Source organism: Lepisosteus platostomus, chromosome 5, assembly GCF_059453375.1.
Source record: "Lepisosteus platostomus isolate fLepPlt1 chromosome 5, fLepPlt1.hap1, whole genome shotgun sequence".
NCBI classification, from domain to species: Eukaryota; Metazoa; Chordata; class Actinopteri; order Semionotiformes; family Lepisosteidae; genus Lepisosteus; species Lepisosteus platostomus.
Genome location: NC_142615.1, coordinates 15,237,567 through 15,250,403, shown reverse-complemented (window position 1 = coordinate 15,250,403; position 12,837 = coordinate 15,237,567). Strand labels below are relative to the sequence as shown.

General features: G+C 47.3%; 1 long non-coding RNA gene across 1 annotated transcript in view; it reads left to right on the top strand.

The window, feature by feature from the left end:
• Window positions 1–354: 354 nt before the first annotated feature.
• The window catches only part of LOC148663984 (uncharacterized), a 25,229-nt gene continuing 12,746 nt past the window's right edge, over window positions 355–12,837 (top strand). The window contains exons 1-3 of the long non-coding RNA XR_015936455.1: window positions 355–405; window positions 2,068–2,141; window positions 3,013–3,083. This is a non-coding gene — a long non-coding RNA (uncharacterized LOC148663984). The remainder of the gene's footprint in view (window positions 406–2,067; window positions 2,142–3,012; window positions 3,084–12,837) is intronic.

Genomic DNA, 12,837 nt, shown 5'->3' with positions numbered 1-12,837 from the left:
TGGACTGGTGTCCTGTCCAGGGTGTGTGAGTGTGTGTGTCTGTGTGTCCTGTGATGGACTGGTGTCCTATCCAGGGTGTGTGTGTGTCCTGTGATGGACTGGTGTCCTGTCCAGGGTGTGTGAGTGAGTGTGTGTGTGTCCTGTGATGGACAGATGGTACCCAGCCTGGACACCCATGAGACACTGGCTTCCTCAGAAGACTCTCACGGAGGGCACACTGTCCCTAACCCGGGTCCAGAAGAAACTACAGTGATCTATAATTCCTGCGCCTCGGAAGGGGTTATGACGTCTATGTCCGGCGCCCGCGCCCGCGGACCGGCGGTTCGGCGTCGCGCTCCGCAGCTCGAGCTTCGGTGCGAGGCAGGGCGGGAGGGAGTCGATGTGGCCTCGGCGCCATCTTTGCTGGTGAGTCAATTGTGACCGTTGCGGTACAATAAACCATCAATAAACCTTTTCCCACCCGACCAGTATTTCTGTTGCGGCCCACGTCCCCTACAATTGACAAACTATAAAAAAACAGTAGCCCTTCGCAACATTACACGCCATTTTTTTTTATTTTAAACGTCCCTTAGATACGCAGGTGGCTCGATACCTGTCTTAACCTCGCCGGCGTCTTTATACCTGCAAGTGAATTTTATTTGGGGTCCCTCAGAATTGTGACAGGAATGTCAGTGAACCACAATAAAAAACGAAACTTTTTTTTTAAAGGCGATGAATGGATTTTAAGAGTAACCGTGTAGCGACTGACGTAAGGAAAAAAAAGTTGTCTTTCCCTACGAAGACCTTTTGGTACAGGACTTTCTTTAAATATCAGTTGTGCATAGCGTTTTACAAAAAGTTGATGATGATCTTGGAGATAATTGCAAAGGAAAATTGAGATAACTACCAAAACATTACGTGTGAAACGACAGGACAGAACTTTGAACCCACAAAGAAACAAAGGTATGAAATATTGCCTCGTCATGGGGGGTTGATAATTGTAATAAGTGTTCCTAATTTTCGTAAAGAAATGTATATTATGGGAGTCACACGTGAGATTTAGTGTATATACGTTTCATATTGTGCATATATACGGGGTTAAAAAGTGGAATGAGTATGATTATAAACTCGTGTGTCCTATAATCAGATCATTTTTGAACAAGCTTTGATTAGATAGGTGAAAAACAACATCATAATATATTCTCACGTCTGAATATCAGCTTCTCCCCTCTGGCCAACATTTCAGGGCTCCCAGGTGTAGATCCCAAATTGAAACACATATTCATTTGTTACGCAGTTAAACAGTTAATAGAAGTGAGTGACCAGGTTAAATAAAGGTGGGTCAGTGTAAACTGTTTATTCTGGACCAGACTTTGTCATGTGTGATATGTCATGACTTCTTATATTAAGTTTTATCTTTATATTTAGTTCTACATGTGTAATAGATGCGATGTGTGTCCATAAAAAGGTTTCTCCAGGGGAAAATCAAGTTGGTTTTAAAACCGTGTTTCCTTTGTAGGGTACGTTTGCATTCCAAGTGTGGGGTTTTTGCCTTTTTATCATATTTTGGATGTGAATCCGTGGTATTTTTGCTGAGACAAGTTGCCTTTCTTATACGCGGAGGGATCTGCTTGTGAGATGTCCGCCCGGTCCATTTCTGAGCTCAGTATAAGGTGTAGAAAGCATGACTGTCATCATAACCCGCCTCTCACCCAGGTGTGGAATAATGTTGTGACTATTGCTTCAGCAATAACATGCTGATTGCATGTTTCTAGATGGGTATAACAGAGATCTCAACTACTGAGGGGCTGAGCTATATAATTGCTAACACTTATATAGCGCTTTTCTGGACACTCCACTCAATGCGCTGCACAGGGAATGGGGTATCCCTCTACCGCCACCAATGTACAGCCCCCACCTGGATGATGCGACGGGACCCCCCCTGGTCACTCCTCCTCGCTGTGCAGGGGGGGTCCCAGCCTCCTCGTCCTCTGGCCAGGAGCCCTCAGCCAAGCGGGTTCAGCCAGATCATCACTCCATGATCCTTTCAGTATGCTAAATTCCTGGTGTTGTTTTTTTTCTCCCCAGAAATCTGACTGTCCGCCCCACCTCTGCGCTAAGTGGACGATGAAGTCAGGTTCCAGTGTGCCTGGTGTTTACAGGTAATACTTCAGACTGGTCGGCCTCACCTCAGGGTGTCTGGGCTTTTGATATTATACAGTTGCAATGCTGAGGCCTGTGACTGTGATGCTGTAAGGCTACAGGAGTCTCTCTGGAGATCCTGAGTGATTTCTGGCGTTCGTGCGGAAACACAGCCCCACCCTCCCGCGGTGTCCAGTCCGCAGAATTTCCTGGAGACGTGGTCTCGCCGATGGGCGACCCTGCCAGCGAGAGACTAGCTGAGGCAGGATGTTCTGTACGGTTCAGTTAATTAGACGCGCACAGATGTTGAGCTCATCGTCCTTTTAATTGTGCCATCTATGCTAACTGTAGCCGAGATCGAACTATCAAGGTGACAGATCAATAATTTTAAATTAAATAGATGCATGATATTGCTAGCGCTGATGCAAGAGGCAAGTCAGAGGAACTGAACATAGAATGGATAGGAGTCGCAGTGAGTGAGAGAGGAATGAGCTAAATTATTTAAGAGGATTAAAACACTGAAGAACAGGAGACACAGTGAGAGAGAGGAGATCACAGGAAATACCTCAGTAACAAACATACTAACACACAGGACAGGAGACACAGCGAGAGAGAGAGGAGATCACAGAGAATCCCTCAGTAACAAACACACAGGACAGGAGACACAGCGAGAGAGAGGAGATCACAGAGAATCCCTCAGTAACAAACACACAGGACAGGAGACACAGCGAGAGAGAGGAGATCACAGGAAATACCTCAGTTTTAAGTGCAGACAACCGGACAGGAGACAGAGTGAGGAAGAGTAAATGAAACACAGTAGGAGATGGAGAGAAGGGAGGCGACAGTTGAACTCGCTGGCTGAGTTAATTGACGCTGCTGTTTCTTTGGCAGATGAAGTCGGGGTCCAGAGTTTCGCTGACGTGGCAGAACCGTCCCAGCTCGGTCTCCTCCCATTCCTGCAGGTCAGTGCCCCTTCAGTCAGACCCTGTGTTCGGGGGGACACACAGGGAAGTCGCACACTGTGAAAAAAGGCTCCAGAGACATCGCTGAACCACAGAATAGCTCCAGAGCATTTGTGCACCTTTTGGAATTCTTCACGTATAGTGAAAGGTGAAAATAAAACCAAGAATGGGTGACGCGTCTTTACACAGAGGCGGGTGGGGAACAAGCTGCCCAGCCTTGTTGTTGATGCCGATACCCTGGCTTCTCTCCAGATACAGGTGGATTAAATCATGGGTCCAATTAATCACTAACTACCAGACAGGCTTGAAAAACCGAATGGCGTTCTCTCGTTTTTAACCTTTCTTCAATTCTTAGAAAACCTGCACGCAGAAAAAAAATAATTTGCATTTTTTTACTACTTCCAACGGTCAGGTCTGTGGGTATTTAAATCTGACTAGAATGTGTATTGTTCAAAATCTCTTGTTCACTATCAGTGTTGTTGTTTTCAGTGTCATTCTCATTACTCCTGTGGGTTTTATACTGTGGTAAAGAGTTAAAAAAGTCCTCACTTTGTGCTGCTCTCGGTTTGTTAACGGTGGCATACTCCACATCACTGTTGGGTAGTGTGATGTCTGTAGAGAACAGGATAAGGGTCAATACTTATGTTAACTTATACTATACAGGATAAGACTTACATTAACACCATACTGAACAACAGGGCTCACTGTTCACACGCGTATTGACACTGTTCAGACGACAGGACTCGCTGTTCACGCTTGTATTCACAAGGGACACAACAGCAGGACTCACTATTATTACAAATGTTCACACTTGTGTTAAAACTGGACAGAGCAGCAAGAAGTTATCATGATGTTTTATTTCTGCTAGTTTAATAGATAGAAGTAAAAGATCCTCACTTTGTGCGGCTCGGGGTTTGTTGACTGTGGAGTATTCAACAGCAGTATCTGTGTTAATTCTGCAAAGAATAAAACACGTGTTCTCACCTGTAACACTGTGCAGAGCAAGAGGGAATTCAATGAGTTAACACTGTACAGAACCGGACTCACTGTTCACACTCGTATTGACACTGTACAGAACCGGACTCACTGTTCACACTCGTATTGACACTGTACAGAACCGGACTCACTGTTCACACTCGTGTCGACACTGTTCACACTCGTATTGACACTGTACTGACCAACAGGACTCACTGTTCACACTCGTATTGACACTGTACTGAACAACAGGACTCGTGTTGACACCGTTCACACTCGAATCGACGCTGCTCACACTCGTGTCGACACTTGACACTCGTATCCAGTAAGCCTTTGCTACCATTATCAAACACAGAAATCGTTATAATTTAATTTTAAAAACATGGCTAAGCATGGGTTTAAAGTATATTCAACAGTGCAGGTGCATTCAAAGAAATAGAGTTTCCCAAGCCCTCGCAAAGAATTACCATTTCCAAAGATGTCTAGTCTCAAGCATTAACATCCAAAGTACCTGTCTTAGCTGGGGCAGGAAGTTTGCCAAGCCACCTGAAAGAATTACCATTTCAAAAGATGTCTGTTGTAAGCCAGGTTCAATCATTACCATCCAAAGTATCGGTCTTCCCTTGGGGCAAGAGGGTTTCCTGTGTGTCTAGGATGTGTACTTCCCTTAAATAAAGGATGAATATGGGTACCATAGGTATTAAATCTCCCAAAGCTCAGAGTTAAACTAAAAAACCCTTGGTGAGTGTGTTATAACATGGATGGGTATTTATAGTCCAGTGCCTCCTATTTTACTAGAGATTCTGTTTGGGATTCAGAACTCGGGATCAAAATACTCCTAGGTACAGAGTAATTTTCACACCTTCCTGCTACCATGATCAGAGCAGTATTAGATTAAATTTGTCATTTATTGAAAGCCCAGTTTTTAACAATCATTTTCATTTGAACTTACTTTTTTCAAAGAAGGATCTGAGGTTCACTTCTTGAATTAAATCTTTTGACAAGAGGTAGACTTCTATTTTACATTTAAACCCATGTTTAGCTGTGTTTTTTAGATTTAACTGAATCAATTTCTGTGTGTGATAATGTCCTTGAATTCTGACAACATCACACTAAATTACATGATATAAAACAGCTAATGTCTCTAGAGATAAAGTTTCTGGGATGCTTCTAATTACTTTGCATTACCAGGGACAGTTTAATTCACCTTGCACAGTACTGAAAGACCAAAATGCTTTTTTTAAAAGTTATTTAACATTTTATAGAACTTTGTCTACTATGGCAACATGATGAGCTTGGCCACTTATCTTAGGATAAAGATAGGATAAAGGTTTATCTTTTGCACCTACCTGCCCCCCAGGGAAGGCCAATGCTTTCTACGTTGATGGTTCCCTACAGTAGACTGTACCTTATCTTCAAAGGTAATGTATATTGACCCAAATCAGTTTTGGAATCCAATCTACTGACGAGATGGAGCACATCCTTTTTTCAGGATTTTAGCATCATATGTTTAGTATATTTAGTCCCTAATGCTGAAAGAAATGATCATAGAACATTTGGACACTTTGTGGGCATGAAATACAAAGAAAATCATGTTCTATGGTACAAGATAAATACAAAACTTAAGCTTTTATTTTAATTAGATTTGTTGTTAAAGCATAAGCAATGATTTATTACATTAATATATGTGAAAATAACATTTTAGCATCATACGTTTAGTATATTTAGTCCCTAATGCTGAAAGAAATGATCATTTGTTTAACACGCACGGGTCTGTCTCAAAGGATGCAGTGCTCCTGAAGGCTCTCAAACCCTGCATTTCAGATGCCTAGCTGTATCCCTCACATGTGGCACCTCAGAATGACTTCTAACCTTACCTGTGGTGTCTTCAGTCCCTATTGCTCAATGCATGGTGTACGTACTGCATACATGTGTCTTGAGAATGAGGAATGGGCCCCTGAGACAGTCATTTGCCTGTTTCACAAATGATCGTATTTTACTAGAGATTCTGTTTGGGATTCAGATGTGCATTCGGATTTATTGGTACATGCCCAGGGCAGTAAGCAGTCTGAGGAATTATTTCCAGACAGTATAGAGCAGTGAAGCAGTGAAGTAGTGCATAAAGCATAAGCATAAGCAATCATTTATTACATTAATATATGTGAAAATAACATTTTAGCATCATGCGTTTAGTATATTTAGTCCCTAATGCCAAGGACTCCAGCAGTCTTACAACCACTGCCCTGTTTGCCTCGCCAGACACGATCTCTATTCTGTTGTAATCCACGATGTTCTTCAGGTGATTTATCATGTCCTTCCTCGCCTGTTGAGAGGCCATCCTGATCTCTTCTGCCGTGGCGTGCTTCATACACGCCCTCTTCAAGTGAGCAGGAAGCTGATCAAAAGTATTCAGGCACATCTTGCACACCAGGGGAATCCTCGTGGGTTTCCTTTGAAAATAAATAAAACCATCTGTGTATAGAAACAAGCTAAGACTGATTTCTTAAATTATCCTTAATTTTCTCTCTCATAGTTTGAGCATAATGATTTTATTGCATTTATATAAGAATTGTTCATTGCTCCAAAATAAATTATGGTTTCATAAAAAAAGTGAACACTTACTTGGTCTCAGTCACAGACGTTCCAATAGAAGCCATTGTGGAGTTCAGCAACTGCAGGTCCTAGAAGTGGGAAAGGAATTTTAAAAGAGAAATTGAATTACAATACAGAAGGAATGGCTGAGGGATCACTGAAATATATATATACAAATTCCAAAGACTGAGTCCATATCTCCTTTAGGTGAGGACAGACTGGATCAAACAAAAACAACATTTGAAGTGAATTGCAAATGTATTGAGTTGTGATGCAACTGTAACTTGAACCTAACATGACTGGGGCGTGCATTTTTGAAATTGCATTTTCACAGCTGAAATACAAAATGAAGCTGATCGCAGTCCAAACTCAAGGTATTGTTGTAAAACTAAATATTCAACATGTTTCTACCTGTCCCTTTTCAGCTCACTCAGAAGTCCACAGCCTGCAGCCTGGTGCCTCTCTGTCTCTCCCCCTCCACACTGCTGGTCCAGTGGAGGTGCTGTTTGATCCTGCAGGATCTGTCCAGTCTCGTATAGTCTTACTGAGCAGCGCAGGGCTCCCTGGCCCCAGGTACGAACAGTAAGTGTCAGTGCAGAACAGCTCTCTGACACTCCGCTCCCTCACTCCAGCTGATCAGGGCAACTACACAGTGAGGGACCTTAAGGGAAGCAGTATCAGCACTGTGATCTTCACTGTGGGTGGTGAGCAGGTCCACAGTAGGGTCACTAGAGGGCTCTATATTCTTGACAGAGTGTGTTCTTCTATCATCCTCTGTCCTGATTGTCTTTCAGCTCACAGAGACACTGTCACCCTGCAGCCTGAAGCCTCTCTGTCTGTCCCTCTGTTCACTGGAGAGCCAGTGGAGGTGCTGTTTGATCCTGCAGGAGGAGGAAACTGGACCTCAGTGTGTTCTGTCCAGAACAGCACAGCCAGCTGTTTCCCCCAGTACAGTTTTTTTTTATTTTTGATGATTAGCCATATGTTGATTATAATATTGGACATAATGTATAATTTGAACTCGATATTTTTCAGGAGTGAATGATTGTATATTTTCAGAATAAATTTCGAAACCAAATTATTGTCCCTCGATCTCTGTCTCTCTCTCACCCTGCTGTCTGTCTGTCCCTGCCTCTCTGTCTCTCTCTTTCAGCCCCGTCTGTCAGTCTGTCTGTCCCTCGATCTCTGTCTCTCTCTCTCTCCTTCCTCTCATTCTCGGTTTGTTTGTCCCTCAATCTCAATCTTTCTCTTTGCCCGCTGTCTTTCTGTGCCTTCATCTTTGTCTCTCTCTCTCTCTCTCCTTCCTTTCTGTCTGTCACTCTGTCTGTCCTGCGTTGTCCCAGCTGGGCCTGTCTCCCCGGCTCTCTGCCTTCAGCTCTGTTCGCCGATGTCCCACCAGCCCGTCTCTCTCTCAGCCTGTCTCTTGACTTGCAGGAGGAAGAGGAGGTGGAGACAGCTCCTCCGGCAGGAGAGAGGAAGGAGGTCAGTGCTGGTCCCACCCTGCCTCCTCTCCTGTCTGTGGTGGAGTTTCGCCGTCTTGTCTGTCCCTGGGTCTCAGTGTCACTCTCTCTTTCAGCCCTGTCTGTCAGTGTCTCTCTCCTCCTCCTCTCTGTCCTCAGTGTGTCTCTCTCCTCCTCCTCTTTGTCCTGTGGTGTCCAGTCAGTGTGTCTCTCTCCTCCTCCTCTCTGTCCTGTGGTGTCCAGGCAGTGTGTCTCTCTCCTCCTCCTCTCTGTCCTGTGGTGTCCAGGCAGTTTGTCTCTCTCCTCCTCCTCCTCTCTGTCCTGTGGTGTCCAGTGGGTCAGTATTAGTGGGCTACACCCAGGCTCACTCACTGCGAGTGTGATCTCAGCAGAGTCTCTGTACTTTTGGGACACTTGACTCACCTGTCTCTCTCTTTCTCTCCCTGTGCTGTCCCTCTCCTGCCCCTTCTCTCCCTCCTCGGACTCCAGCTGGAGGAGGTCCAATCACCACCTCCTGTGAGACAGAAGAAAAATAAGGTGGGTAATGCTCTGATCCTCTCTTTACTCCTGTCCGGTGTCCAGTCAGTGTCCAGTCAGTGTGTCTGTATGAACCCCTCTCTCTCTCAGTGCAGTGTTCATGTCCTGGAGTGTCCAGTCAGTGTGTCTGTATGAACCCGTCTCTCTCTCAGTGCAGTGTTCATGTCCTGGAGTGTCCAGTCCGACTCTTAACGTGACTCTCCTGTCTCTGCTTCAGAAGCGCCGATACGCCTTTTTAAAGTCCCTGAGCTGCGTGTCGGTGGAGACAGAAGATCAGGACGAGCCGATGGAGGCGGCGGAGACCGTAGCTCAGGAGAGGAAGAGCGAGGGAGAGGAGGAGCAGGCTGCCGGGAAGGACAAGAAGAGGAAGAGGAGGTGCAGGTGAGCAGACAGGGGGGCGCCGCCCGGTCGTGTCTGTGATTCAAGGAGGAGTCTCCTCTTGCTGTTTGATGTCATGGTGACGTCTGTGTCTGTCCCTCACACCTGCAATAACAATATTCTTTCCAGGTTCCTTTCCTGGTTCTGTGCCTGCTAAGATCTGGACTGGACTGGACTGGACTGGACCGGAGCTGAGGGACACCAGACGACTGGACTGGAGCCTAGGGACAATAGGCTGGACTGGACCAGAGCTGAGAGACACCAGACTGGACTGGACTGGAGCTGAGGGACCCCAGACTGTGCTGGACCGAAGCTGAGGGACCCCAGTCTGGACCGAAGCTGAGGGACCCCAGTCTGGACTGAAGCTGAGGGACCCCAGACTGTGCTGGACCGAAGCTGAGGGACCCCAGTCTGTGCTGGACCGAAGCAAGAGGGACCCCAGTCTGTGCTGGGCCGAAGCTGAGGGACCCCAGACTGTGCTGGACCGAAGCTGAGGGACCCCAGACTGTGCTGGACCGAAGCTGAGGGTCCCCAGACTGTGCTGAACTGAAGCTGAGGGACCCCAGTCTGTGCTGGGCCGAAGCTGATGGACCCCAGTCTGTGCTGGGCCGAAGCTGAGGGACACCAGACTGTGCTGGACCGAAGCAGAGGGACCCCAGACTGTGCTGGACCAAAGCTGAGGGACCCCAGACTGTGCTGGACTGATGCTGAGGGACCCCAGACTGGACTGGACCGAAGCTGAGGTACCCCAGTCTGGACTGCACTGGAGCTGAGGGACACCAGACTGGACTGGAGCTGAGGGGCCCCAGACTGGACTGGACTGGAGCTGAGGGACACCAGACTGGATTGGACTGGAGCTGAGGGACACCAGACTGGACTGGACCGAAGCTGAGGTACCCCAGTCTGGACTGCACTGGAGCTGAGGGACACCAGACTGGACTGGAGCTGAGGGGCCCCAGACTGGACTGGACTGGAGCTGAGGGACACCAGACTGGATTGGACTGGAGCTGAGGGACACCAGACTGGACTGGACTTTTGTAAAGCATCAATAAAATGTTTTTAACAAAAATCTGTTTAGCTTTTGGTTTTTTCCCTCCCCCCCCCCCAAGGTTGCTGCTGGGAGAGGTGTGAGTGGGGCCAGCAGGGGGCGCTCTCACCCTGTGGTCTGTGTGAGTCCTGATGCCCCAGTATAGTGACGGGGGACACTAGACTGTAAACAGGCGCCGTCCTTCGGATGAGACGTCAAACCGAGGTCCTGACTCTCTGTGGTCATTAACAATCCCGGGGTGTCTCTGGAGAAGAGTAGGGGTGTTACCCCAGTGTCCTGGCCTGATTCCCCCCCTGGTCTTGACCCATCATGGCCTCCTTATCACCCCCCGTCTCTGAACTGGCTCCATCCCTCTGCTCTCCTCCCCACTGAGAGCTGCTGTGTGCTGAGCGGACTGGAGCATCATCCAGGTGGGGGCTGCACACTGGGGGGGCTGGAGGGGATCCCCCTGACCTGGGAAGAGCTCTGAGGGGAGGGTCCAGGCTTATTAATTATTATTATTATTCGTGCTGCACTGGGCTTCATTCCTGGTAGTGAGAGGGGGACTCTGTGATCAGGACAGATTCTTATGACTGTATAATAATACACGATACAAATGGAACACAGGGTAGCGCTGTAGTCTCTTCGAAACGTTTTGAACTGCCAGAAGAAGTTTTCACAACCTGGACTCGTGAAGGTACAGGTCTTCTCCCATCGTCCGGAGCAAGGTGAGAGGCCACCCCCTCGGGGCGCAGTATCCCCGATGCACCCCCCCCCACCACCCAAAACGACACACACTTCTGTGACGATTGGGAGACCCCGGTTCGACCAGCCCCTGCGGTGGAGGAAACGACCCGCTGGAGAGAACACGCAGACTCCACACAGAAGGGTCACCTCGGCATTTATTCCAACAGCAAAACAACACCAGAGAGAAACGGTCTCCGAAAGAGAAGCGTACACCTAGAAAAACACGACAGGGTCATTACAAATGGGAATAGGAGTTCTTTTTTTCTTTTTTTTTCCGGACGTCAGTTGTATCGTGTCCTGGTGATTTCTCCCGTTTCGAACGGAGTTTAATGTCGCGTTTCTACTTTATTAGAGAGAGGCACTGAACTTTGGGGAACGTGACATCCACCCAGTATTACTAGTAGCTTGATAAATAAAAATGTTCTTTTTCCCCCCGTATTATACCTCGCGAAATATAACGATGGCCAACTCCTTAAGTCGAAATTTAAACCCTTCTCACGCTACAAGACAGTCTGTCAACATCGCTGCGGCCCGAAGCGCGACCTTCGGTATGACGTTGGCCGAAGGGGGTAGGGTAAGTACGTCACAGCCGGGGGAAGCCCCTATCACGTGAGAGGGGTGCGGCGGGCGACGAGCCCCCGGGAGCGAAGAGAAGCTGATTTGCGTGGGGTGTGGAAACACTACACGACCGGGCAAGCGAGCCGTTTTTTTTTTTGTTTGTTTTTTTCCAGAACATCAGAACAACTGCAGAGATGACCATCGATCCACCTCCGGACGTTTCCTTTTTTGTCCTCTTTGGCCTCCAAAATAAAAAAAAAACTGGGATCCATCGTGGCGTTGCCAAATTAAAACGTCAACCACTTTTCGGGCTTTCGTGCTGTCCATGATGAAACCGTCATGGTTGTGTAAGGATACGTTACGTCACAGACCGGCGGCGCTCGGGCGTGAGGAGTGTCGTTACGTTTTTGAAACGGGCACGTCAGACAAGATCTCTGACAAGATCTCTGAAAAACCCAAACTTGTAAGATTGAATTTCAATTCAGTTTTTTTATATAGCGCCTTTCACAACTAGAATGCCCCAAGGCCCCGAACAAAGGAGTTGTTCCCCACCCCCACCCCCTTCTGTGTACAGACGAGCCTCCTGTCCTGACTGGAGGAGCTCACCCAGCTGTGCCTGGAGAGAAGCCAGGGTATCGGCTTCAACCACAGGTCTGGGCAGCTTGTTCCCCACCCCCACCCCCTTATGTGTACAGAAGAGCCTCCTGTCCTGACTGGAGGAGCTCAGCCAGCTGTGTCTGGAGAGAAGCCAGGGTATCGGCTTCAACCACAGGGCTGGGCAGCTTGTTCCCCACCCCCACCACCCTCTGTGTACAGTAGAGCCTCCTGTCCTGACTGGAGGAGCTCACCCAGCTCACCCAGCGTTCTCTGCCGCATTCTCTGCTGCCGCCACCACCGCCACCACCTGCGTCGGGCCATCAATAAACCTTTTCCCACCCCGACCAGTATTTCTGTCGCGGCCCACGTCCCCTACAATCGACAAACTATAAAAAAACAGTAGCCCTTCGCAACATTACACGCCATTTTATTTTAAACGTCCGTTAGATACGCAGGTGGCTCGATACCTGTCTTAACCTCGCCGGCGTCTTGATACCTGCAAGTGAATTTTATTTGGGGTCCCTCAGAATTGTGACAGAAATGTCAGTGAAACACAATAAAAAACGAAACTTTTTTTTAAAGGCGATGAATGGATTTTAAGAGTAACCGTGTAGCGACTGACGTAAGGAAAAAAAAAGTTGTCTTTCCCTACGAAGACCTTTTGGTACAGGACTTTCTTTATATATCAGTTGTGCATAGCGTTTTACAAAAAGTTGATGATGATCTTGGAGATAATTGCAAAGGAAAATTGAGATAACTACCAAAACATTACGTGTGAAACGACAGGACAGAACTTTGAACCCACAAAGAAACAAAGGTATGAAATATTGCCTCGTCATGGGGGGTTGAGAATTGTAATAAGTGTTCCTAATTTTCGTAAAGA